Raw genomic sequence first — 27,656 nt, 5'->3', positions numbered from 1 at the left:
TGCGTTGCGTTGCGTTCAGTTTCATTCTGTGAGTTCGACAGCTACTTGACTAAATATTGTATTTTCGCCTTACGCGACTTGTTAAGACCTGCTTTTCTCAGATTTTTGGAGGTCTTAAAAGGGGGGTTCCACTGTAATATGAATTTTGTTTTAGCTACACCTGTATGCTGTTTGTAAAGAAGGATATTTTACAGATTGAGGGGATCATTTCTGCCTCCATAATGATCTTTATGATCTGACATATTGGCTAACAGATTCCATGGTCATGCTGTTATGTAGGAAGTCATAATAATGATGTGTAGGTTTTTGAATTATGTCTGCCTTGCAGTTCAAATAGATGTCTGCCTTCCTGTTCAATTTTTTTTATAAACAAGACAATCCCTGAAGCACATTTTCCAACCACATGTCAAACAGCAGTTCTGCTTGAAACATCAGTATTGAATAATTATATCAAATTGACCTTTTTGCGGTTTAGCACTTGACAGATGCTGCTAAAATACCTCTTGTAGAGAAGAAAATTAGAGATACAGTGGAGCCCTTCTTTTAAGATATATATATATATGTATATATACAACAAACTCAATCAAAGAAAAGCAGAATGTCTTAGAATAAAGGTTATAAACAGAAATCTGAGAAAGTAGTGTCTTTGAAGACAAATGTTGTGTTTTTTAAAAGGGGGGGGGGGGGCAAAGTTAGGGTTTCACTGTACAATGCAATGGTTAACTGGGCATTCATTCCAAGTAGCTAAAGATGTGTAACTGGCACTTTTGCTCATCAGGAGCACTAGAACACATTTTCACACTTGTCAGTGTGTCAGAATGCTAAAAATCTGGAAAGCCAATTCCCACAGCTGGTATATCCCATCCCCCCCTCCCACCCACCCCCACCTTTTACTCACACTTGCACTCCATTACATAGATAATAGATTACAAACATTCTTCTGTAACTCTTTATTTTCACACTTTTTCTTGCATTTGGTTCATGTTTTTCAACCCTTATCGAAATTTCAATCTGAATCAAGTGTCTTCACTGATGGGTGATTTTCTGTTTATGCTCCAGGACTTCAAGGCACTGGTGCTTGATGACAGCAGGCAACTGACATGCTGTATGCCCTCTAAATAATCGCTCTGAATTGATCTGACGCAGAAGCATTCAGTCTAGAGTTTGTTTTCACAGAAGCACGGCAGACGTCCTACCTATATCCGCACTCGTCTCATAATTAGCTGAGACTGATCGAAATCTGTCCAAATAACAATGGCTTGTGGGGTTTTTTTAAACGCAGGGAATTTTAGTCTCAGGCATATGTGGGTATAATGCGGAGACGGTAAGGTACATTTCGCTAAAATGAAGGATAAGAAGAAGAGGCAAAGGCACATCAGTACAAACTGAAGTATGTAAGCGAACAAATAATTAGTAATATACCACTGCTACTGCTGCTAATACTAGACTACTCTTGCCACTATATCGCTTCAATTACAACTTCTTCCACAAAAGTTCCAATGAAAGAGCAACAAGTTGGTATAAGAAAACTACTACAAAAAGAATTAAAATGGTACCTCTCATGAAATGAGCCATTACTTTGTTAATTAGCTGCGGTGTCTTTTCATTTGGCAATACCTGAAAATACAAACACTATGTTTAGGAATGATGTCATTTGGGGGCAAAACCCACGGAAACAGTTTTTGTTTCCATTTACAAATATCCACGAAGAGACAAGAAGAGCAAATACTCATCCAATTCATCTTTTGTAATATGAATCAAAAACAAACTATTCGAAATAATGTTAGAAAAAAAGATGGTGTCTTAATTATTGATTTTAACTTAACTCCATTGCAATCTGTATCAGTCCATTTAGGTATTCAATCATAAGAATATGCCACGAATACAAACTACCCCCCCCCCACCACTAACCTGCACCCCTCGAACACTGGCCTCATCCTCAACCCCCTCAAATAATTTGAAAAGAAAACAAGTACACACAAACCACAGTCATTCTTTTGTTTTGTCCTTTGCAACTAAGCTTGCTCCATTGATATTAGGCTGGTCAAAACAAAACATGTGTACTGAGATTTTTGACCCCATTTTTGATTCTATGCAGCATACTATCGGGAATAGTCTACTGGGGGCGGGGATATAGCTCAGTTGGTAGCGCGCTGGATTTGTATTCAGTTGGCCGCTGTCAGCGTGAGTTCGATCCCAGGTTCGGCGGAAATTTATTTCACAGAATCAACTTTGTGTGCAGACTCTCTTCGGTGTCCGAACCTCCCCCCCGTGTACACTACATTGGGTGTGCACGTTAAAGATCCCACGATTGACAAAAGGGTCTTTCCTGGCAAAATTGCTTAGGCACAGTTATTAATTGTCTACCTATACCCGTGTAACTTGGAATAATAGGCCGTGAAAGGTAAATATGCGCCGAAATGGCTGCAATCTACTGGCCGTATAAAATTTCATCTCACACGGCATCACTGCAGAGCGCCTAGAACTGTACCCACGGAATATGCGCGATATAAGACTCATTGATTGATTGATTAGAGTCTACACATACCGAAACACTAGGTTGTGACCTCAAATTAAACACACTGACATCTTAAAATGATGAGGTTACTAACCAATGTGTATTAGTTTCTTGATAGCTCAGAGATATTTTCAGTAGTAATAAATCTTCTCCAGCAAACATGTGAATGTTTTGACCTTGACATTCGACGAGGATGAATCAATGTTATGTCTTGTCTAAAGATGATTAAAACATACCAGTGTGTAGCATTTTGAGTCTCTAGCTTGAAAACATATGAGAAAATGTGAGCGTTAAGTTGTAAGTTTTTCCTACACACGAACGGCCTAACACAGCTCACTACTAAGACTCTGCTAATTGCTCAGCTGAGTCCGAAAACAAGCAAAGACATCTACTGCATGATAACTCTCTTAAATTTGGTTTGAAATTCAACAACAGCTTGAGGAGATCGTTAAACTTTTATGCTGAAATGTAGCCAAAGAGTACAGGGAATGATACCACCTCTTTGTTAAAATTGTTATCTTATCTTTAAAATGCCCAATATAATTGTTTTAAATGTTCACAATATGTGTGTGTACCTGAGATAGTAGAAGTTTTTACCTAAACAAAATTGGGAAGAGAGTCTGTTACGTTGTCAAAAGGGTTTCATATCAAAACAATCGCATAATTATGCTACCGTCCATACATTTTGTCACGGTTTGGTGACATGGATTGGGAAAGGAACACTCTGTGGGGTGCCTTTCCGAAATTGCGATGCAAAGCGCCTGTGCTTATCGCTACTGGATGATTTTTGCTGACTGAGTTTAGCACGTGAAATACGTTTTATCTCCACGCCTGAGGTGGGGGTGGAAGGCGTGATTTTGTGTACAGGAGTTCCACGTGCGTATTTTTTTTTTTTGTGTGTCATGTTATCTAACTTTTTATCATCGGGCATTAGATGATGAATGTGACCCATAGAATGAGACGCTCGAAGGAAAACCCAAACAACATGTTTATCTCCCGCAATTCCGAGAGGAATTACTCCGTCACGGCGGAGGGCTGACCGTGCACCCAAAAGCGGACTCTACCAGATGGGTATTTTTTGAAAGCTTGGGGCCTGCCGAACATAAAAATCGATGTTAACAAGAAATATTCAAGGGCGCACTTTCTCTTCTCAGTCAAAATTCAACTATACCCTGAAGAGTGATGCACGAGCATTTCAGACGCTTGCCTCTGAAAAAAGAAGTTCTCAGCCAAATTACGAACTCAAACTGGTACTTTTTACATATAAATGTGTTAGTTGGTATCTTTTGATTATCACAAAACAATTTGCGACTGCTTTGGCCGGGGATGCTGGTGTCAGTATCATTATTATGAACCCTACCCTAAATCCAGTAAAGACGTCGTCCAAAATGTAGGTAAGTTTTCAATAAAAATAAATTCACACAAGACTAGTTATGTTTTTTGGCTTTAATGGATACATTTTCGTCAAGTATGATGTCTTTACATAATATCTGTAAAATATGAATGGATTTGAACCGTATACTATGTCACTATGACCTTCCAATCTTCTTAATCCCCAGCCCAGTAAAGCGTGCGAGACGTTTCCTGATAAAATGTCGCTTTGTGGTGCGAGTTCAGTGTGACATGCTTAGTTTCCAGAACCCCATTTCTGACTTTCAAAGTTCCTCCGCATACATTCAGCAACTCACGAGCAAAACATGACAACTCAATGGTGCCCTTTGGTTCAAGGCTATGGAAAAAAATGCTAGTGATAGCGTTTACAGCCCGAAACAAAACATAACAGAGGGGTGCAGTCCTCCTCAATCTGGTTCAGAGCACAATGCATTTCCACTCTAAGAGGCAGCACTACTTCTGATAAGAGCCAGAGCCAATACAATGATGCTGAATATCTGAAAAATGAACCGCGTGACCCACCCGAGCAACAGGAGAGCCCTCGCGATCGCCAGCGCAAGGCCTGCAGCCCTCAAGGCAACTCCCAGATGAACAACTCAACACTGCGTTCGATCCCTCGCCCATTTCCCAAGCCAGAGCTCCGAAACCCCACACGCGTCCAGGGCCACATGAACGCCTCACAATACGCAAATATAGCTGACCCTCGCATCATTCAAAGGTAACAACAAGGTCACTACCAGGCAAAAACGAGGGAAAACCGAGGGAAAGTACCATCCCCTGCAACTGTCTGCAAGAAAAAGCCTTCAAACCCAATTATTTCTGGGGACCAGCGCATCTCTAGACATGACAAACATTCGACCACCAGACACCAATTGTGGAGGTCACGACAAGGCCACCGCCAGGCAAAAACGAGAGAAAGCCGAGGGAAAATACCCCCCTCTGCAACTTGTGTGCAAGCAAAAGCTGTCAAACTCCATCCTCCTCCGATGCTGACGCATCTCTAGGCATGACAATCATCCGACTAACAGTCCTCAACCTTCAAGGCCACAACAAGGTCACCCCCAGACAGAACCGAGAGAAAACCGAGGCAAAAATACCACCCTCTAGAACTTTTTTGTAAGCAAGAGCCTACAAACTCCATCCTCCACCGGGACCAGCGCCGACTCCAACGACCCCGAAGTCCGAGGAAAGTTTTCCTGGCCCATGCCTAGCCTGAAGGTCATGACAAGCTCCACGTGCGTGATTTTTGCTGTCTGGACAAAATCAACTGGGACTGAGCTGTACGTGCGACGATAGCGATTGGTCGCTGGGGTCACGTGATGTTTTCGAGGAGTTTTGGGGGAGACCTTGAAACTGCCCACTTTGACACGCCGGAACCTCGGCTGTACCCGCGGATAACCGCTGGCTCTGCAGGCTGTTCACCGCAGACAGAAATTGTCAACACGAGTGGTGAGTGTCTGCAGAAAATCGTCTCTGCTTTCTCTAAAATGACATATCATTACAAAACTATTGTTTGTACTTCAACCTAAGGTATTATAGCACCCTATCATCGATTTAATTTTTTCCTTTCGTTCGTATGTGAAGGCTGAGCTTCGAGTATTTGTGCATTTCCTGTAAAAAGTGCCAACATTCTGACTTTACACATTTATTACGGAAATCCAAGCTTATTAAACAAGTTGCAGTGAATTGGAATGTTGTTACTAATCATTTGTTGACATGTGGCTCAAGTGGTGTTATCTAAAGCCACACGGTTGAGTCGTATTTCTTGAATCTCTGCCGCCACTGAACGATTTTGCGGCTGTGGCCCGCGGGCAGTGCCGGCTGTGGCCCGCGGGCAGTGCCGGCTGTGGCCCGCGGGCAGTGCCGGCTGTGGCCCGCGGGCAGTGCTTTAAAGTAAAAAGTGGTATTTTCACCACTCTTTGAGCCTTTCAGGAACGATTCAGTGACTCATTTTGAAATTGAGGTCGTGCGGACTATGACCGATTCAAGAGAAATGTAATCGGACATTTTTCAAACCAATCGGACCGTCGATGCAAACTGCACGCACTCGCAACAAATGGGAACTCCTTTGGGTTGGGACCCTCTGTCATGATCCTGAAGAAATACTAACCATCAATTTGCAAATATATCAAGTTCCTCTCACCTTCAACTGGTTTGGGCAAGAAACTCAGCTTTCCTTGCCCGTGAACTAACTTTACTTTTTTTGACGATCCCGATCGCGGCATGTTGATTTCGAAAGTGACAGTCTGACGCATCAATATGCGCGTAGTTGTTTCTCTTGATTTCAAGGGACATTACTACCGAGTGCTTAGATACAGTACACAGAACTGTGAGTGCTTAAAAACGGAAATGTTCTTTGTTTATTTTGATATTCAGTTTGCAGAAATAATGTCCATACCTCGTCCGATAGCAATGCAAAGTCTCTCGGACATTCCCACTTCAGTGACTATCTTCATGGTTCTTGTGCATGAACTTCACTTTCTTCAGCACCATTCCACAAAGTTTAATCATGTTTGTAGGTTTCATGGTCCGATTTTTTAATCTTCTCTCAAAATTATTTCAAAGTACCCCTCCATTTAACATATGAACTTGCAACTGTGTTGACATTTGTAATGTATAGCGGAAGTTAAAGAACACCAAATGATAACTAATTCGGTCAACAGATGTAAAAGAAATAAGCATTTGTTTGGGTTGAATGTTTGGGTGTCACCCTGTATATATTTGTATTTTTGCAGGACAGGGTCGAATTGTGATGATGTCAGGGCGACTGAAGACACACCAACAAGTATCCTTCGGAAGTGTTTGGAACACAAATGAACATTATTTCATAATAAAAAGGCGGCTGACATTTATGTTCATATTCTCAGCACAGACGTTTGCTTAGAAATCGGATGTTTAAGAACAAGAGACAAACCTGAATAAAGCCTTACGAAATATGGTTGGAGCTGGATCAAAAGAGTGTGTGTGTGTGTGTGTGTGTGTGTGATTGAAGGGCAACATTTATAAATGATGAGACAGAAAGCTAAAGCACATATATCCTTTTATCGACACGTTCCATATCGTCCTCCTACTTTAAATGTTTGTTTACAGACGTTCTCCAAGAAAACGTCTATCCAGTAATGTTTTGTTTATCGCAATGAAAGCTTTTTTCTGAGAAAAATAAAGAGGAATCAAATGTTAAAAAAACAAAAACAAAGACCAATTGCTCAAAACGTAAAGAAACAGGCTGATTTTGGTTCAGTAGTACTACTCGCAGACCCTAAAAGCAATACACCCACAAGGGATTCCCGTGTATCAGTGCAAATAGAAAATTTCTGATATAACTTGAAAATTAAAACAGACTGAATTGTGATAAAAAGAACCACAATCCCGAGTAGGTTTATTTTATTTTTTTTAATTTTTTTAGGTCTCCCTCTTCACTCAACCCCCAAACTCATATTCTGTGCCCGAAAAGAACTTTACCATCTTCAACAGTTACTTCTTTACCTTGAGCCTTGATCTCAGATGGAAGAATATTAAAGTCTTTTCTCACATACACTCTCTTCCCTGTCACTTCATTTAGAGACAAGGACCGAATCTTCAAAGGTTCATCACAATGTTCCTTGACACTGTGTTGAATAACTTCGTTTAAATGCTGGAACCCGGACTTGCAGGAGTAGCATTTAAATTGATCCATTTGTTCATCTGCAAAGCAGAAAAAACACTCTTTAGAAGAACAACATGAATGTCAATGCCATTGTGTGTATTTGTGTGAGGGAGAGAGAGAGTGAGACAGAGAGCTTGTATGTGTGTGTATATATATATATATATATATATATATATACACACACACACATACAAGCTCTCTATCTCTATATATAACATCAGAAATTGTGAAAGTAACAATTGAAAGTCAAGCAGAGACTTTCTTCCGAGATTTGTTAAAATCTCTTAGCAGAGAAAGAGAGAGAAAAAAGTATCCCTTCACAGACAGCCTATTGGGAGCATCAGACCCTCATCAAGGGGACCGAGACTTTCAAAGCAAAGTCCCTTTGTGGGGGACGTATCACAAGGAAGTCTCGTCCTGAGGAGGACCATTGTTTATGTACCTAGACCAGACACGTGTTTCGACACTATTGTGTCTCATCAGTGGTCAGTTTTGCTGAACACTTCTTCTTTACCGAGTCCTGTGTTGAACAGCAGTGAAAAGTTGACCGCTTTTCCTGTTTAACCTTTTCAAAATTAGATCTAACTTGTTCGCGTATCCATTTCTGGATCTGCAGGCTGGTACAGAGTTACCTCCCTTTAGGCTTTTTCAAATTTCCCTTGTTTTAACCTAATTTCTTGGTTAAAACTTATCTAAATTTCTAAATTCTTTCTTAATAAATATCAATTCTACACTTTGGCCTTAAATCAAAGTGTTTCCCTTCACAGATATCCTCTTGGGGTTGTCAGATGAGGGTAGTCTCCCATGCCAACAGAAGCTACCATTCAGAGAATGGTTTGCTTCTTAGTTGGATACCATGGGTTGACAACTCTCGCCATCAGTACCACCTGACCACTGATGAGACACAATAGTGTCGAAACACGTGTCTGGTCTAGGTACAAATACAATGGTCCTCCTCAGGACTAGATTACCTTGCGATACGTCCCCCACAAAGGGACTTTGCTCTGTAAATCTCGGTCCCCCTTGAGGAGGGTCTGATGCTCCCAATAGGCTGTCTGTGAAGGGATACTTATTTCTCTCTCTATCTCTGCTAAGAGATTTTAACAAATCTCGGAAGAAAGTCTCTGCTGACTTTCAATTGTTTCTTTCACAATTTCTGATGTTTTATAATAAACAACACAATAAAAAGTCCAAAACCAAGCCAGAATGTCGCATCTTTTTAAATCCAAATTTTCGGCCCGCAGGCCTTCTTCAAGGTGCACAGACCAAGCTTGAATGTTGGAGTTTAACTTTCCCTCTGTTACCCAGTATTGATTTGAGTAGCTTCAGCAGAATTTTCAGGCTAATTAATTGAATAAAGTGTACAAGTGATCCATGATTTCACTAAGTTTAACCTACATTTCAACAGCCAGAAAGAAGGGCCTATGAGGGTCAGTTCGCCCTCGATCACTTCACAGCCATCGAATGTGAGGACTTGTTTCGCTTCTGCGCGGAAGAGATTCGGAGACTGTGCGCCCTTCTGGGAATGCAGATGACTATGCAGGCGCCTAATGGAATGAACAATCAAGGAACCAAGGCCAGTGGTGAGGATTTATTTTTTTACCCTGGTTGCTGTGAAGTTGAGTTGTATTTCAGTCAGAATGATAGTTTAATGATCCTCCTCCATGATTTGATTCGCAAAGTCATGAAGTTTGCATTTACTGTGAATATTCAGTGAGTTGTTTTTACTATTTCAGGTTTCGTAAAAGATTAAAGCGGAGCGTTGAGTTGGGGCATAATTTATTTTGGGATTGCTTAAAATCTAAAATTTGAACTATGTATTTTGAACTTGAATCACAAAATGTACCTGACTAACTTTAGCCACTCGCTTTGGTCGACACAGTACTCTATTTAGACAAAAGAGAAATAATAGTGAATTGGTTGTGCCACTTACTGACTTAGTCTGTGGAGTTGAGTGAAATTATGTTTGAAATATGGTAACAGGATAAATAAAGATGCGTTGATACTGATAATTTATTCATATTAGTTTAAACAAATAAATGAATATTTTTTTTTACAAGTTGACGAAGTGGCCGCCATTGTTACGTGAATCCAAGTTCAAGGGAAGTTACTTTTGATGTGCAAAGGACTTATTTGTTTTAACTTTTTTATGATAATTGTTTTTATTGATTTTGTCTTCGTGGTGTCCCCCCCCCCCCCCCTTCAAATTTTTTTATTTTTTATTTTGTTCTTGTCTGGTAACTGTTTTTGTGTGTGCAGTATAGCCAGTAACTGTGTCAAACCTGATAAATAGAAAATCAAACTGATGATAAGCATGTCTGGCTGGATATTTTAAGGCGCGTGAGAAAACTTTTGCAGTGTTATTATTTTGAACTTGAAGACTGTATGAGAATATGCCTCTCCACACACATTCGCATACACACTCACCAGGCTCATTTGAATTTATGATTTTTTCAGGATTGGAGGTGCTCTGCATCTGTCTGCGGAGGTTGGCTTACCCATGCCGGTTTGCTGACCTTTCGCAGATGTTTCATCGTCCCAAGCCGGAGTTGTGTGTGCTGTTCAAGGTAGGTATCGACTTCATCTATCTATGATCAGTTTTCTGACAGACTAACAAACCTCAATCAGCCATGGCTGACAGTGCCCCAACTGTAACGGTACTGTGCAGCTATACATGCCAAGGGGGCTCCTCTGGAGTTTTGTTGGGGGATGGTTGACGGCACAATACGATCAATGTGTCGCCCAGGCCATTTGCAACAAGAAGTGTACAATGGCCATAAGAGGGTGCACTCTCTAAAGTTTCAGTGTGTCGTGACACCAAATGGCCTTGTGGCAAATGTTTTTGGGCCCTTGGTTGGTCGACGACATGACGCAGCTTTGCTGAATGGTAGTGGCATTCTTGAACACATGCAGCAGCACATGGTCACTCCAGCAGGAGATGAAATGTACCTGTATGGGGACCGAGCCTACCCCTTGACCCCTAACTTGATGAGGCCGTACCGTGGACAGATCACAGAAGAGCAACAGGCCTTCAACACAGAAATGAGCAGGGTGAGAAACTCTGTTGAATGGGAATTTTAAAAAATTGTTAGGCTGTGGGCATTTTTGGATTTCAAAAAAAATTTGAAGCTGTTCTTGTCCCCTGTAGGGAAACTCTACCTGGTTGGAGTTTTGTTGTCCAACTGTCATACTTGCCTACATGGCAGTGAGACATCACAGTTCTTTGGACTGAATCCACCAACACTGGAGGAGTATCTCTACTAATTGTCTGTGTAGCTCTCAAGTAGAAGAAATGCTCATTGCATTGATCTTGTGTCACATGGTGTTTGGCATCCAAATGGCCAAGCATCTAAACAAATTGACCCTGTAGAAGGCTTTAAATTATTAACATGATTTCACTGCTTAGAGATGGCCAAATCTACTGCCCGGTCGCCTGGTGGGAGTTCAAATATGGTGGATAACCCGGTTTGCAACTACAAGTATCTGGTCAAATGCAATTGGCGGGGACGTAGCTAAGCTAAGGGACTGGGTGGCCGAGTGGTAACGCACTTGCGCTCGGAATCGAGAGGTTGCGTGTTCAGGCCTGGGTCAGGCCGCAATTTTCTCCCCCCTTTCCTAACCTAGGTGGTGGGTTCAAGTGCTAGTCTTTCGGATGAGACGAAAAACCGAGGTCCCTTCGTGTACACTACATTGGGGTGTGCACGTTAAAGATCCCACGATTGACAAAAGGGTCTTTCCTGGCAAAATTGAAAAGGCATAGCTAAAAATGTCCACCAAATACCCGTGTGACTTGGAATAAAGGCCGTGAAAGGTGAATGCTCGCCCTAATAGGCTTGAGGTTTGCTGGCCGATGTGAATGCGTGATATATTGTGTAAAAAATTCCATCCCACACTGCAGAAATTAATATGTAAATCGCCGTGAGCTCTTGTGAGAAACGGCGATTAATAAATGTCCATTATTATTATTATTAAGCTGGTAGCGTGCTGGCTTTGTAGCCAGTTGGTCGCTATCAGCGTGGGTTTGATCCCCACGTTCGGTAAGAGATTTATTTCTCGGATTCAACTTTGTGCAGACTCTCTTTGGTGTCCGAACACCCCCGAAAAAGATCCCAAGTTCACAGCAAAAGTCTCAGGGCTTGGAAAACACGAAGACACGCTTGCATGATCTTTCATCTCTGATTATCATGATCGTATTTCAATACTTTGACAAGACAAACCCAATGCTGGTGTGTCGAAGAAGACAGCCACAGCGGGCTTGTTCGAATCAAAGTATCACACCATATTTTCAGCGTATTACCAACACCTGTCCCAATATAGACCAGTTGGTCTAAGAGGACGTTAAACCCTAATAGTCAGTCAAATGCAAAAGCAACTTTTTCAGTGGTACTTTATTGAGTTAAATTTGGTTAAACCAAATAGATGCTGCACATTCAGACATTTCTGTCGTCTGTAAAATTGACACACAAAAAAAGAAGCACCCAACTGGGGCGCGCTTTAAACGTTTCATACTGGCTGCGGCCTGTTTCTTATTTCGCTACTGATTCCAAACAAGCATATGTCTATTATCAAGTGAACCTGCGTAAAAAATAAAGCCAGGTAAGAACCCAGCTGACCTCCATTTATTGATCATTTGTAAAATTGTATGCTCTTGTCACTTGTGTATAAATACATATCTGATGGTCACTCATACTGACACTGAACATAATTTGTTTGTGTGGTATATACCGGCTTTTGACATATCTTGCAGGACAGTGACTTTCTTGAAGTAACTGCTAGTGCTACTTTGCTTCATCAGCCTGTACAGCTGTACTTGCTTTCGCAAATTACTTTAGTACATGCTATTCTTCATTATGCATTAGTAGGTGTGCACATGGATCTCTGACATGGGTACTGCTGTGTTGTAATTTGTATTTGTAGTTTGCAGGCAGAGGGTCTTCTTGTCTGCTCATACCTCGGTACCAAGCGGCCACTAAACAACCATCATCACCAGCCAGGCAGTCACATGGGACTCTCCACTCTTCACTGAAAATCTTGTTCTTCAACCATAACTTTTTCAAAGACACTGAACTGTCAAATAGTTGGGCTGTGTGGATTTGCCTCAGGATCCGTCCTTACAAAAGATCCAATCTTCTTCTTCTACATTCATGGGCTGAAACTCCCACGTACACTCACATATTTTGCTTGAGTGTATTTTTAACGTGTATAACTATTTTACCTGCCATTTAGGCAGCCTTGCGTCACTTTCAGTGATCTGTTGGAATGTACATCTTTATTTGCTGCTGGCCACTCACTCATCCTCTATAAGGGGGGGGGGGGGGGTTAAAAGTGTTTGGTTTGGTTCGATCCCCACGTTCGGCGAGAGATTTATTTCTCGGAGTAAACTTTGTGCAGACTCTCTTCAGTGTCCGAACACCCCCGTGTGCACACATGCGCACGAAAAAGATCCCACGTTCACAGCGAAAGTCTCAGGGCTTGGAAAACACGAAGACACGCATGCATCATCTCTCGTCTCTGATTATCATGATCGTATTTCGATACTTTGACGAGACAAACCCAATGCTGGTGTGTCGAAAAAGACAGCCACAGCGGGCTTTTTCGAATCAAAAGTATCACACCATATCTTCAGCGTATTACCAATACCTGTCCTAATATAGACCAGTTGGTCTAAGAGGACGTTAAACCCCAATAGTCAGTCAAGTGTTTGGGTCGAAGGAAAAAAAAGGATTGGTTGGGGCTACCCAAATCAAACTGGGGGGGGGGGGGGGGTCACGCCCGCCAAATGTAGCTGAACACACCTGAAGCTAGACCTTACATCTTCATTAATTATTTTATTTCTAGTGCCATTACATTCCTAAATAACCACATATTAATAACTGGATCTGTCCATGAATTGAAATGAGTTTGTGTACTATTTGCTGTATGAGTATTTGACTTTGAAAGTGAAACAAATTGAAAATCAAATTATAGTCATATGAAGTTAGAATTGGTTATCTACATATATGTGTGTATAATGTGTTATAAATAATTTATAATTAATAGTACTTGAAGTTAAAGGGATTATTTTGAGTAACAGAACATACATTTGAGACTTGTTAAAATATTGCCCTTTGCATGGCAAAGCTTGAAGAAATAGTAATTAAATTCAACGTTTGAAATTGTATTACAGAGTGAGAGTTCAGTCCAAAGTGTGTATACATGTCTATGTGATTGTACAATTATAATGCTTGTTTTTATGTTGAAACAACTCACTCTAGATCTGATTTAATTGTTGTCAGTAAATTCTCTCTCTAACTTAGCTTTAGTGCAAGTCAATTTATTGGAATAATTATGATTAATGATAAATGTACAGAAACTAAATTTATTGCAGACATAACACTAAAACTGATGCATGCATCTCAGATTTGGAAATCAGAGAATTTTATGGTAAAAGGGAGGCAATCAATCAAGAAAGAAGAATAACAGACTACTCAGACTTGGCTTAAGTGTATAAAGTGAGATGTATTTCTGATCCTGGTCATTGCTAGGTGTTTGCCATGGAGTCTGGCTTATAAAAATTCAATAAAACTATAGGTTGAATACATAATAAAGTGGTGGAGGTGCATCACAGCAATGTTAATCATGAGTAATGGGGATTTTAAATGCGAAGCAGGTAACCAAAATTACTCTCTCCATCATCAATCGTCCCTGAAAGGCTCAAAGAGTGGTGAAAATACCACTTTTTACTTTAAAGCACTGCCCGCGGGCCACAGCCGGCACTGCCCGCGGGCCACAGCCGGCACTGCCCGCGGGCCACAGCCGCAAAATCGTTCAGTGGCGGCAGAGATTCAAGAAATACGACTCAACCGTGTGGCTTTAGATAACACCACTTGAGCCACATGTCAACAAATGATTAGTAACAACATTCCAATTCACTGCAACTTGTTTAATAAGCTTGGATTTCCGTAATAAATGTGTAAAGTCAGAATTTTGGCACTTTTTACAGGAAATGCACAAATACTCGAAGCTCAGCCTTCACATACGAACGAAAGGGAAAAATTAAATCGATTATAGGGTGCTATAATACCTTAGGTTGAAGTACAAACAATAGTTTTGTAATGATATGTCATTTTAGAGAAAGCAGAGACGATTTTCTGCAGACACTCACCACTCGTGTTGACAATTTCTGTCTGCGGTGAACAGCCTGCAGAGCCAGCGGTTATCCGCGGGTACAGCCGAGGTTCCGGCGTGTTTGACATATGCTTCGATAGGAGACGGTTGTTTTTCCTCGTCTAAGAGTTGACGGTTTTTCAACACGTGGTGATATTTTTTATGTCAACGTGCCTGCTCTGCATGTCCAGGAAGGCTCTTAGGACAACGGAGGAGTGACCGCCTTTCGCTGCAAAATTATGTTTCTGACTACGAGGTTGTCAGGTGTTTACTTGACTGGGTTTTGGAGGATTTCAACGCAGAAGAAACTCAATACAAGGGTTGTGGTTACTAATTCGTCGACGGGCGAAAGCCATACAAGGAAGCGGGTTCGCTTAAGGAAAGCTACACATTCATTAGGCTGTTGAGGTAATAAATCGTTATTATAAACGCTGTTTGACGAGTCAATGTTTGTGGAATGAAATACTCCCTGTTGTTCTTTCCAGGTAAGCGCATAATATGCTCTTTGTGACGCTAAAAGTATAATCTGTATATGGTTTTTGCAGATATGGAGAGAAGGAGGGAAAATGACTGATTAAATTTTGTTGTTTTAAAAGTTCGTTGTGCAGGCCCGCGTGCCCGAGTCCATGAAATATGAAGGGTGACATGTTTAAAGGTGGAGTGTGAAGGGTTGCTTGGCATGTTCAGTGCACCGATGCTTTTTGTTGCAGCCTACTTACTTATCTTTGCGGGAGTCGGTGCGGTGTTGCGGGTATGCTGTAACCGGAACATCCGCGGTATGCTGCCGCGGTATGCTGTAACCTGGTAACCTGGTGATTTGCTGTTGCTGTCGTCGTCCTACCACTTTACACTTCTTACCATTTCTGGTAACTACGGGGAGGACCTTCAGCGACTGAGTGAGGCGCCTGATATCTCCACTATTCCCTGCTTCGTTCCACGCCAACCGGCACTACAATCAACGGAGCAGTTGTGGAGATAGACTATTTACGGATCGCCCACTCAATGGCAAAAAGCTAAGTGCACCATGTTTATTGCACCCTATATACCACCTAGTCATCTTTCATATTTGTGATTTCATTTGAATGGTGACAACGTGGGGTGTGTGACACCTGCATTAACCAGCGCTTTTACATAACAGATATTTTCCCTGTCTTTACACGAGTTCAGCGTGTTATTTTCATTTACTAAACTTTAACTGGCACTTTTGTCAGTCACCTTCTTTTTACGTCTTGAACGTAAAACATCTTTCGGAGTGAAGTATTGAGGGAGGTGGCGAGATAGTATATAAACAGGCGTCTGAAACTTATACTTTTGTTGATTCTATCTTTTTTTTTGTGTGACTGCGAGAGTGGATCGTGGTGTGTATAGTCACTTAGTAGTAATTGACCGTTCATAATCATCTTCTGTGATCTATGAAACGTGACACATTTGAAGAAAAAAAATATGCAGAGGTTGACCACTACGTTTCTTCGTTTCTGTACCAGCTGTTTAGCCATTTGATAAAACAAACTTTTATTTATTTCTTGGTGCCTTTATAGAGGATTTTTTCTGCGTGTATGCCAACAGAAAAGAGCTGTGGCTTCAGACTATATATACCCTTGGCCAAATAATGATTGCAACAAAATTTGAACCCAATTGAAAACATTAATTGCTGTGTCATTTCATTAAAACTTAATGTGCCAGTTAAGGCCGTTCACTTAACCATCAGAATCACCTTTTGGATTACATATTTCTTTTACAGGGATCACGTGACCGAAGCACGAAGTATCTCTGGTATGTTAGTGAAGTATTCTGAAAGTGTCAAAGCAATCTATCAATTCATTGCTAAGGCCAAAAAAAAAAAGGTGTGGTTACGGTAACATAGCCAAACAAAATAGGGTAGGAAGGTAGGCAATCACTTTATTTTTTTTACTTTTTTTTCTAATGTGTACAAATTAAACCTACTTGACAGGGAAACAAGTGTGCGACTCTGGCGATTTCGCTCTCATTGCGTTTTCTGCATTCGTTTTTTTTTTTTTATTTTTTTTTTTACAAATGTAATAAAAAGTTATAGGGTCGGCCCCTAAAAATAGGGTAGGTCGGGTTACCGTAACCACACCTATATTTTTTTCAGGCCTAAACTAAAAGTACAGCGGTTTTTGACATGATACCCCTACAAAATGAGGGAAGGCCCATCACTTCATTAATTCATGCCTGGTGACATCCTGAACTCACGTCAAAAATGAGTTACTTCCCTTCAGGTCTCATTCTATCCCTCACAGGATGCCTTGGTTTTCCTTGTCTGGAGAGGAAATCGATTTTTTTACATATTTAGATCTTTTCGTAATGTGTTATGGATATAAGCAGATTCGCGATCGTCGATAATGATTTTTCATGGTGTTGTGTAATTTTTAAATTACAAAGGAATTGATATGTAAGACAGTTTCAAGCGAGCTATCTTTCGCGGATGTATATACTGTGCAAACAACTCTAAAGTGTCACGTGATAATCAACTTTGGCTTCGGTGCGCGCCGGTGCAGACGATTTTTTCTGTAACCAGTTGAGAGTGATGCAACCATATATCACGGTCTCCTTCCGACAGCAGTCTCAAAATGTCGACTTGTTTTGACCTTAGAACGATGTCTTTATCATAACTGTGAAGAACAGAACGGAGATCACTGTCGAAGTCGGCCAATCTGCAATCATTTTCGTCTCGCGAACACTGATCTCAAATTTAGATCAGTGCTCGCGAAAAACATATGGGAGATAACTCTGTATTCTTGTTTTCATAGATTCGCGCAATAATTTAGCATGCTGTCAGAGAGAAACTGGCGATAGCCGTGGAGCGATGATTATCAGAATGGCCTGGTGATGGTACACAGAGGATGTCAGCACGACACTGAGAGTCTTCACGAAAGACATTGCCTTTTGCTGCATATTCATATTATATCCTGAGAAAACCGAAGCGTCGCAGCAATGTGAATGAAAATGATATGTTGTTGAAATGTGTCTTTCCGCATGGTTAAATGTTTGTGTGAATGTTGTTGTTTCTACACACACACATGCTAACAAAGTACTAACATTTCTTTTAGAGTAAACATGACATATCAGTATATTTTTGGATTCAGGAGATGAAATTTTTGTTTTCATCAAGTACACACTTAAATAAGAACGTTGACCTTTTTAATGACCAAACTCATCAATCAATTGTTAAGTTTCCAAGCTGAAATACAATCCTATAGTCCGGTCTTCATCAAAGATTGCTTATCCAAAATCTCAATCAATTTGGTTGAATAACGAGGGCGTGACAGTGCTGTCTCACCTTTCACCAACATCCAAATGCAAAGTCATCCAAGACATTTATCCAGAAAAGGAAACAATCTTTTTCGGATGTCATCTGGAAGAATGTTTGTGTAACGTTTTATTAAGATCGGTCAGAAGTCTATCATACTAGAAGTAATTAACTACTATTACCAGCAGTCGACACGCGGTGATACACATGCCCTTTGACCTTCCTTGGGGATATCCTGTACTAAAAATAGAATACGGGATTGTGGGAAAGCTGTTCAAGGGCACTCGTGCACTATATTCGATTTTCAATTCTCGACTCAAAACCTTTGGAATCAAAAATCAAAAAGAATAATATACAAGCATATAGAATTCAGAAAAGAAGAAATAAAAGTTGAAAAATAATGTTTTACAAAATTCTTTTGGGGACTCGAACTCGAGACCGCCAGCTTCGGAAGCAAACGCCTTACAACTTTAAGGCGTGAAAACTAAGACTAGTAATCAGTTTATACCACAGCCGATGTTAAAGAAAATGAATGGGTAATTCTGGGGATGATAATATTGTTCCGCTGGAAGAACTCAATAATTTTGCAACTTTTTAATATTTTGATTCATTTCATTATCCAAAACGTTTGGAATGAAGCAAACGAATAAAATACAAGAATTACGAGTTCAGAAAAATATAAAAATAAAATTGCCGTCGGAGCGGATCGAACCCGGGACCACACTAGTAAGGACTAGCCGGCATGGTCCAGCGTGTTACCTACTGAGCTATTCTGTCGCACTGCTGGCGGGGGAGATTTTAACTTCAACTATTACACTTCAGTTCTCGAGCGTGGCGACGACTGACTCGAGTTTCCGAGTCTCTCCGTTCGTATTTGTGTAATGTTCTCTTTATCTCACTGTTAGGGGCTAGTTCAGTTCATAACTGACCCTACGCTACCTGTCACTTTGTATTTAAGTTTGGAAAGCAATATCAAGTAGTGATAATTTTAAGCGTGACCGACATTATCATTAATACGAAATGCATTGACCGATCGCCGAAACATGAGGCGCTGACGTCATTGCATGAAACTACCGGCAAAATCCTCTATTCTCGATGACATACTAAGGAGTTAGTTCGGGAGAACGACGATCTATGGGCGGTTTAACATATAGTCGCAAAATAAGCACACATGTAAATACATACCGGTGTAGGAATAACTGCTTTGAGCAGTTTTTGGTGCTCTTGTTCCTTCGAGGAGCTTCTCTGCAAAAAAGAAAAGCATATGAATTAGAGCATGATTCAAACATGTAGTCAATCAATGTCGGCATAAATGGTCCTGCCTGAACAGATTCCCAGTCAGTAAAGTAAGTAGGTGAATAAACAAATACAGGCATTATATAAAAGATACATTGATTGAAGGAGAGACAGACTGACAGTCAGAGAGAGAGATAGAGAGAGAGACACAGAGAGAGAAAGAGAGAGAGAGAAAGAGAGAGAGAGAAAGAGAGAGAGATAGAGAGAGAGAGAGGAGAGAGAGAGAGGAGAGAGAGAGCGAGAGAGAAAGAGAGAGATAGCGAGAGAGATAGCGAGAGAGAGAGAGAGAGAGAGAGAGCGAGAGAGAGAGAGCGAGAGAGAGAGAGAGAGAGAGAGAGAGCGAGAGAGAGAGAGAGAGTTAGTTAGTTAGTTAGTTAGTTAGTCCTTCGCTGGGGGGTATGCAGTGTCTTGGCATTGCACTTCTACTTAATTGTTAGTCGAAGTAAAGGAGAAACCTGTAGCTTATTGGGATTTGTTTTTAATTGGATGACTTTGATTAATATCCTTTGAGACATGATCCAAATTGGGCGACGTTTATTTTGCGATAAGACTGACGGGATGCACATGATAGTCTTACGTGTTTTTTGTGTGAGTAACAATCAAGGAAGTAGCTCTCTTATTCCCAGTTATTTGATTTAACATATAATTGCTGAGGGCGCCAACATGATGAAAGACAGCTATACTGTTGATGCCATACTCTCGCCACTGACGGAGCAACTGAATAGCTCAGCCAAAGGAGGATACAGATTTGGGAGGCTTATCTTAAGTCAAGAGATCTGCTTTGCTTAATTTAAAGGGGGCAAGTGAACAGACCAGTGTTTGATGTTCGTCGAAAGGCCAGATATTATAGACGTAGCGGGTCAAACGGGAACGACACCGACGACGGAACCAAGTGAGGTGTTTTGTCATTCGGCGTCATTTCGCGTACCGACACTGCTAGCGTGTGTGGAGGGAACGAGCGACCAGTGGCCCAGCAGAAGAATCACTTGTACAGTCGAACCTGTCTCTATCGACCATCGAAGGAAACGACCAAAAAAGTCACAACAAACATGCGGTCGATATGGAGAGGTTAATCCATAGACGAAACACTTGTCTGGGATCTTCACGCCGTATATTCGGCTTTACCGAGAGCGCACCTCCGGACAGATGAAGTAAAGCGTTCCCGCGTACATCACGGTTAGTGTCCTCCATTCAAAGCAAACTGTGTCTCTTTCAAACTACCTACAGCCTTTGTTTATGGTTGTGTGAGTGCATAAGGTATGTATCTGGTACGTGTGTGGTTTTCAGCAAGAAATATACACGTAAACGAGCATACGAACCGATTTGCTGTAGATCCTACGTCCATATTTTAACATGTTCGTCCACTCTCATCTTATCCTACACGACTCCTTGTCGATCAATGGACTGCTAAGCCTAACTATTATTTTCATTGATGTGTCCCACTCAGATATGTGAATTTTTATCATATAAAACGGTCTGGATTTTGCTAAAATTCAAAAAGAACTGAAGCAGTCAAAACTGTGTGGTATCGCACCTCCGCAGCGCCTGGATCGGAATAAATTTGCCTCCGTGTTGGAGACTATACACAGCATCACGATCATTGATTGAGCTAAATTAAGAGTGCTGGTGCGGAGGCGCACGCTCTATATAGCCTTGAATATACGGGGTGATCTTAGGGCTGCATGGTCACTGGGCGAGTACTCCCTTTCGAGAGGTCACAAGGGCAGGTGCGACTGCATTGTAAACAGGGGACACGCCTATTGCAAGGAACAAACGTACACTTCATGACAGAATGTTAACAAAAAAGTTACAAATAATGATTTGTACACGTATGCTCTTGCTAGCTCTTATATTATACACACTTTTTCATGAAAATGAAAGACCAAATAGACACATCATTTAAAAGTACCACAATTATAACTTCTGCAATCTTAGTTTCCCTCAACGAGCCACAGGAATCTCTTCCCCTCCCCAACCATCCCCCCCTCTCTCCCCTCCCCCTTGCGATCCCAACTCATCCTTCTCCAGATGAAATAATTTCGATTCCAGTTTTACTCATTTCTTTGATTAGTATCCAGTAGCCGAGTAAAATGCTTAGTTTCAGCATAACGTCCGTATAAAAACCTGGTTTCCCGTCTTGCCTTTTAATCAATATTGTTTTGCATTCCAAATCACCAAACGTATAAAATTGTACATCCCTGTAACCACAATGAATAGTACCCTGATTAAACCCCTACTAACTCAACCGTTTGCCCCCTTCCAAAACGTGTTATGTCCCTTAACCGACCACATAATACTGAAGAAATAAAAGTATCAACGAAACATGCTTTCATTCAGAAAAAATGAGTAATTATTCTTTCGTACGTTCAGAACGTGAAAACACCTCATTGGCTCCGTTTTTATATTTAGTCAAGTTTTGACTAAATATTTTAACATCGAGGGGGAATCGAAACGAGGGTCGTGGTGTATGTGCGTGTGTGTGTCTGTGTGTGTGTGTGTGTAGAGCGATTCAGACTAAACTACTGGACCGATCTTTATGAAATTTGACATGAGAGTTCCTGGGTATGAAATCCCCGAACATTTTTTCATTTTTTTGATAAATGTCTTTGATGACGTCATATCCGGCTTTTCGTGAAAGTTGAGGCGGCACTGTCACGCCCTCATTTTTCAACCAAATTGGTTGAAATTTTGGTCAAGTAATCTTCGACGAAGCCCGAGGTTTGGTATTGCATTTCAGCTTGGTGGCTTAAAAATTAATTAATGACTTTGGTCATAAAAAATCTGAAAATTGTAAAAAAAAATAAAAATTTATAAAACGATCCAAATTTACGTTTATCTTATTCTCCATCATTTGCGGATTCCAAAAACATATAAATATGTTATATTCGGATTAAAAACAAGCTCTGAAAATTAAATATATAAAAATTATTATCAAAATTTTTTTTTTCGAAATCAATTCAAAAACACTTTCATCTTATTCCTTGTCGGTTCCTGATTCCAAAAATATATAGATATGATATGTTTGGATTAAAAACACGCTCAGAAAGTTAAAACGAAGAGAGGTACAGAAAAGCGTGCTATCCTTCTTAGCGCAACGAATACCCCGCTCTTCTTGTCAATTCCACGTGCACTGCCTTTGCCACGGGCGGTGGAGTGACGATGCTACGAGTATACGGTCTTGCTGCGTTGCGTTGCGTTCAGTTTCATTCTGTGAGTTCGACAGCTACTTGACTAAATATTGTATTTTCGCCTTACGCGACTTGTTTATATTTAGTCAAGTTTTGACTAAATATTTTAACATCGAGGGGGAATCGAAACGAGGGTCGTGGTGTATGTGCGTGTGTGCGTGTGTGTGTGTGTGTGTGTGTGTGTAGAGCGATTCAGACTAAACTACTGGACCGATCTTTATGAAATTTGACATGAGAGTTCCTGGGTATGAAATCCCCATACGTTTTTTTTCATTTTTTTGATAAATGTCTTTGATGACGTCATATCCGGCTTTTCGTGAAAGTTGAGGCGGCACTGTCACGCCCTCATTTTTCAACCAAATTGGTTGAAATTTTGGTCAAGTAATCTTCGACGAAGCCCGGGGTTTGGTATTGCATTTCAGCTTGGTGGCTTAAAAATTAATTAATGACTTTGGTCATAAAAATCTGAAAATTGTAAAAAAAAATAAAAATTTATAAAACGATCCAAATTTACGTTTATCTTATTCTCCATCATTTGCGGATTCCAAAAACATATAAATATGTTATATTCGGATTAAAAACAAGCTCTGAAAATTAAATATATAAAAATTATTATCAAAATTTTTTTTTTCGAAATCAATTCAAAAACACTTTCATCTTATTCCTTGTCGGTTCCTGATTCCAAAAATATATAGATATGATATGTTTGGATTAAAAACACGCTCAGAAAGTTAAAACGAAGAGAGGTACAGAAAAGCGTGCTATCCTTCTTAGCGCAACGAATACCCCGCTCTTCTTGTCAATTCCACGTGCACTGCCTTTGCCACGGGCGGTGGAGTGACGATGCTACGAGTATACGGTCTTGCTGCGTTGCGTTGCGTTCAGTTTCATTCTGTGAGTTCGACAGCTACTTGACTAAATATTGTATTTTCGCCTTACGCGACTTGTTTATATTTAGTCAAGTTTTGACTAAATATTTTAACATCGAGGGGGAATCGAAACGAGGGTCGTGGTGTATGTGCGTGTGTGCGTGTGTGTGTGTGTGTGTGTGTGTGTGTAGAGCGATTCAGACTAAACTACTGGACCGATCTTTATGAAATTTGACAAGAGAGTTCCTGGGTATGAAATCCCCATACGTTTTTTTCATTTTTTTGATAAATGTCTTTGATGACGTCATATCCGGCTTTTCGTGAAAGTTGAGGCGGCACTGTCACGCCCTCATTTTTCAACCAAATTGGTTGAAATTTTGGTCAAGTACTCTTCGACGAAGCCCGGACTTCGGTATTGCATTTCAGCTTGGTGGCTTAAAAATTAATTAATGACTTTGGTCATTAAAAATCTGAAAATTGTAAAAAAAAATTAAAAATTTATAAAACGATCCAAATTTACGTTTATCTTATTCTCCATCATTTGCTAATTCCAAAAACATATAAATATGTTATATTGGGATTAAAAACAAGCTCTGAAAATTAAATATATAAAAATTATTATCAAAATTAAATTGTCCAAATCAATTTAAAAACACTTTGATCTTATTGCTTGTCGGTTCCTGATTCCAAAAACATATAGATAAGATATGTTTGGATTAAAAACACGCTCAGAAAGTTAAAACAAAGAGAGGTACAGAAAAGCGTGCTATCCTTCTTAGCGCAACTACTACCCCGCTCTTCTTGTCAATTTCACTGCCTTTGCCATGAGCGGTGGACTGACGATGCTACGAGTATACGGTCTTGCTGAAAAATGGCATTGCGTTCAGTTTCATTCTGTGAGTTCGACAGCTACTTGGCTAAATATTGTATTTTCGCCTTACGCGACTTGTTCTTGGTTGTTTTAACCCATATGTGCCCACCGTCCCATATATGGGACGCTATCTTTTAGTGGAGATTATAAATTAACTGAACCCAATAAAGTGGTTATCATTCCCCAGACATATCAAGGGAGGCTACGTGTGTCCAGTTTTCGTGTTGAACGGGATGTATCTCCTTTACCGTTTCACACAGGTGCAGCCATTTTCATTTTTTGGTCTGAATTGATGAGGAGAATGGCAAGCAGTAAAAGTTAAGTTGTTATTTTCTTTACCAAGGACTTTTATATATCAAACAAAGAATAAATAATGGAGATACTGATGTTATCTGAATATGGATTTCGCAGATTGTTTAAAAAAAAGTTTTGCTTGCATCTGTGAGTGTTTGAAGTGCCGTCCCATATATGGGACCGTGGGCACGAGAGGGGTGGGTTTTTTAACACATAAAAAGAAGGATTTGCTTCTCTTGTCTTCCAGACTCTATAATGTCAACGAAGTTTTATCATTGCTGGAAGATGACAGCAGTGTCCAGGAAGCCTCTGTCTTCATTGAGCCACCTCCTGTGACTGAGGACACTGATGATGACAGCAGAGAAGAAGACGGGGAAGGGACAGTCTCCAACCTCAATGGCCGTCAGCTGCGGGCGCCTGCTTCTGCCACAGTTGTCAGGAATGGTCAACGCCAGCCACTTTATGAACCCGAGAATGACAGGTCTTCAGATGAAGAAAGAATAAGATTGGACATAAGCTTTTGTAAAACAGTAATCTAGGGTTATCTGTAGTGGAATTATCAATCCAACGCCCAAACCTCCCTCTGTCTCTCTCTCTCTCTGTCTGTCTCTGTCTCTCTCTCTAATTTTATGTTTATTGCGGTTTTTAGAATGCACCCTCGACCTCTCGGACCACTACTGCAACTTCCACTGAGCGCAGGCAGAGTCAACGGCAGAAAAATAAACCCAGGCCTCCTTATGAACTTGACATCTTCAGTTCTTCAGATGAAAGAGTAAGTGTGGAAAAACAATTTGTATGCGATGGAACGACAACAATATCGTGAACGTCGTCTCAAACAAGGTTGGGGTACATCCACTTCAGGTGGCAAGTTCAACTCCCACAGCCCTTCCTGATTCGCCACTACAACCAAACCATGGGAGGTGTTGATCGCACTGATCAGAACGTTGGTAAGTACAGGGTTGCCATACGCTCGAAGAAGTGGTGGTGGGCCATCTTTGCCTACGGCCTAGACGTCTGTATCCAACAGGTGTGGCATCTGTACCGAGCAACTGAGGCTGCAAAGAACAACCCGCTGGATCTTCTCGCCATCCGCAGGCGAGTTGTCAGGGTCTACCTTGGCCGCGCTTCACACCATGCAGCACCTGGCCGTCCAAGAGGCCACGTTTCTGTGGACAAGCGGGTCTTGGACGAGATCAGGTTTGACCGACAGGACCATCTGGTGGAATTATGGTCAACACAACTGAGATGCGGAGCTTGCGGCAAGAAGACCAAGCACCGTTGCTCAAAATGCAAGGTCGGGGTTCATGACCGATGCTTCCGGCAATATTACACTAAATGATGTTCTTCAACGTATGACATGTGAACCACGACTGCAACACTCTATTCTTCAGTTGAATTGAAGTCAAAATGACAAAAGCCACCGACTGTTTCCAGAGTCAGAAACGAAACGTCGAATTGTGCTCACAGCCTTGTTTCATTCTGTACAACATGTTAGAATGAACAGTTTATTTCCCATTTATTAAAGGCAACAATTGCTCAAAATTCAGTTGTGTGACTTGTTTATGTTATCTTGAATGATTTTATTTCAATACAAGTTCAGATCATCTGTAATTTTTGCTTTTCTATGTAATGTGAGACAGTAAGAAAACCCCTACCCTCTCGTGCCCACTGTCCCATATATGGGACGGTAACGTTTTGTCTTCTAAATCACTAATTTCAAAGTTTTACTCCAAATGAGTATGAAATAGGTCAATAATAGACCAAATGCAATGCAAACAAGCAATTTTTGTTTGAAAAAAAATTTGGGCATCATTTTTATATGGGTTAATACGCGTGCCGGGCCACTTCTCGGGGGCGTGCAAGTGTGCCTGCATGCGTGGGTGCGTGTTTGTGTGTGTGTGTGTGTGTGTGTGTGTGTGTGTGTGTGTGTATGTGTGTGTGCGTGTGTGTGTGTGTGTTTGTTTTTAAACATTACATTCTTCCTTTTTCTGGGTTCAAAACGAAAAAAAGTTAATGAACCGAAAGGTTATCGTTTTTGATATCAAACACAACATCTTTTGCCATGGGGAAAGATTGAGACTCGAGGTCAAAACAGTCCATATCCAGTTGTAAAAAAAACTAAAGCTTTATAACACTCACATGTATTTTCGAATATATTCCGTCACGTAGGTCCTCCAAGCTTGCACCAACATTGAGGAAGTATCTCACGAAATCATACTGGTCTTCCAGTAGAGCTTCTAATATGCACTCGGTCATGTCTGCCTGGAAAAAAACATCAAGTCGCGTCAAGCGATATCAAAGCATTTAGTCAATCTGTCGGCCTGAAATTAAAAGATTGACACTGCAAACTGGTACCTGGCTAGCGAAACCTATCAACAAAGAAGGTCGTGCTGGTATCGTCGAAGCATGCCAACATAAGACCTAGTTTGCATAAAATCATATGCAGATGTTCAGAGTGAATATGACACATGTAGATGTTTTGGATAAGGCGTACAATGCAATCTTCTAATTAATTAGTTAACATTTGATAACGACAAATATATTAAGCAAACTTATCAATCAATGTGTACGCTTCCCAGCTGAAATGCAATCCCAAAGGCCGGACTGAGTCGTACAGATGTTTGACTTAAATTTCAATCAATTTGCTAAGAGAATGAGGTCACCGCAGTGTGGCCTCAATTTTTGCCTCGACTTTTGCTAAAAGGTAAATGTGCGCTGTCATCAAAGACATTTATCGCAAAAATGAAAAGAACGTGCGCGGATATCGAATGGAAGAATGCACATGTAAAATGTCATAAACATGTCATATAGTTTAGTGGAACTGCTCCACACACACACACACACACACACACACACACACACACACACACACACACACACACACTCACACACACACACACACACACACACACACACACACACGCGCGCACGGAATGCACACACACAAATACAAACACACAAAAATACAAACACGCAGACAAGTGTTACACAAAGACACAGACAAACACGCACACACATTTAGTCAAAATTGACTAAATGTAAAAAGAAAAAGAAAAACAAAGATGTCGTGAAGCAAAATTAATACATTTAGTCAAGCTGTCAAAGTCACAGCATGATACTGAACGCACTGCTATTCAGGAGGATAAAAAGATAAACCGCGACAGA

At 40.8% G+C, this 27,656-nt stretch overlaps 2 long non-coding RNA genes across 4 annotated transcripts in view; both read left to right on the top strand.

Annotated features, from left to right (window-relative positions):
• The window catches only part of LOC138953893 (uncharacterized), a 283,127-nt gene that overhangs the window by 122,513 nt on the left and 132,958 nt on the right, over positions 1–27,656 (top strand). The window lies entirely within an intron of this gene.
• On the top strand, positions 9,090–12,647 carry LOC138953852 (uncharacterized). Its single transcript, XR_011451623.1, has 3 exons — positions 9,090–9,139; positions 10,014–10,123; positions 12,474–12,647. It is a non-coding gene; the product is annotated as an uncharacterized lncRNA (long non-coding RNA).

The sequence above is a fragment of the Littorina saxatilis genome, linkage group LG17 (genome assembly GCF_037325665.1).
Source record: "Littorina saxatilis isolate snail1 linkage group LG17, US_GU_Lsax_2.0, whole genome shotgun sequence".
Taxonomy (NCBI): Eukaryota; Metazoa; Mollusca; class Gastropoda; order Littorinimorpha; family Littorinidae; genus Littorina; species Littorina saxatilis.
The sequence above is the reverse complement of the archived record's forward strand: the minus strand, read 5'-3'. Positions and strand labels throughout refer to the sequence as shown.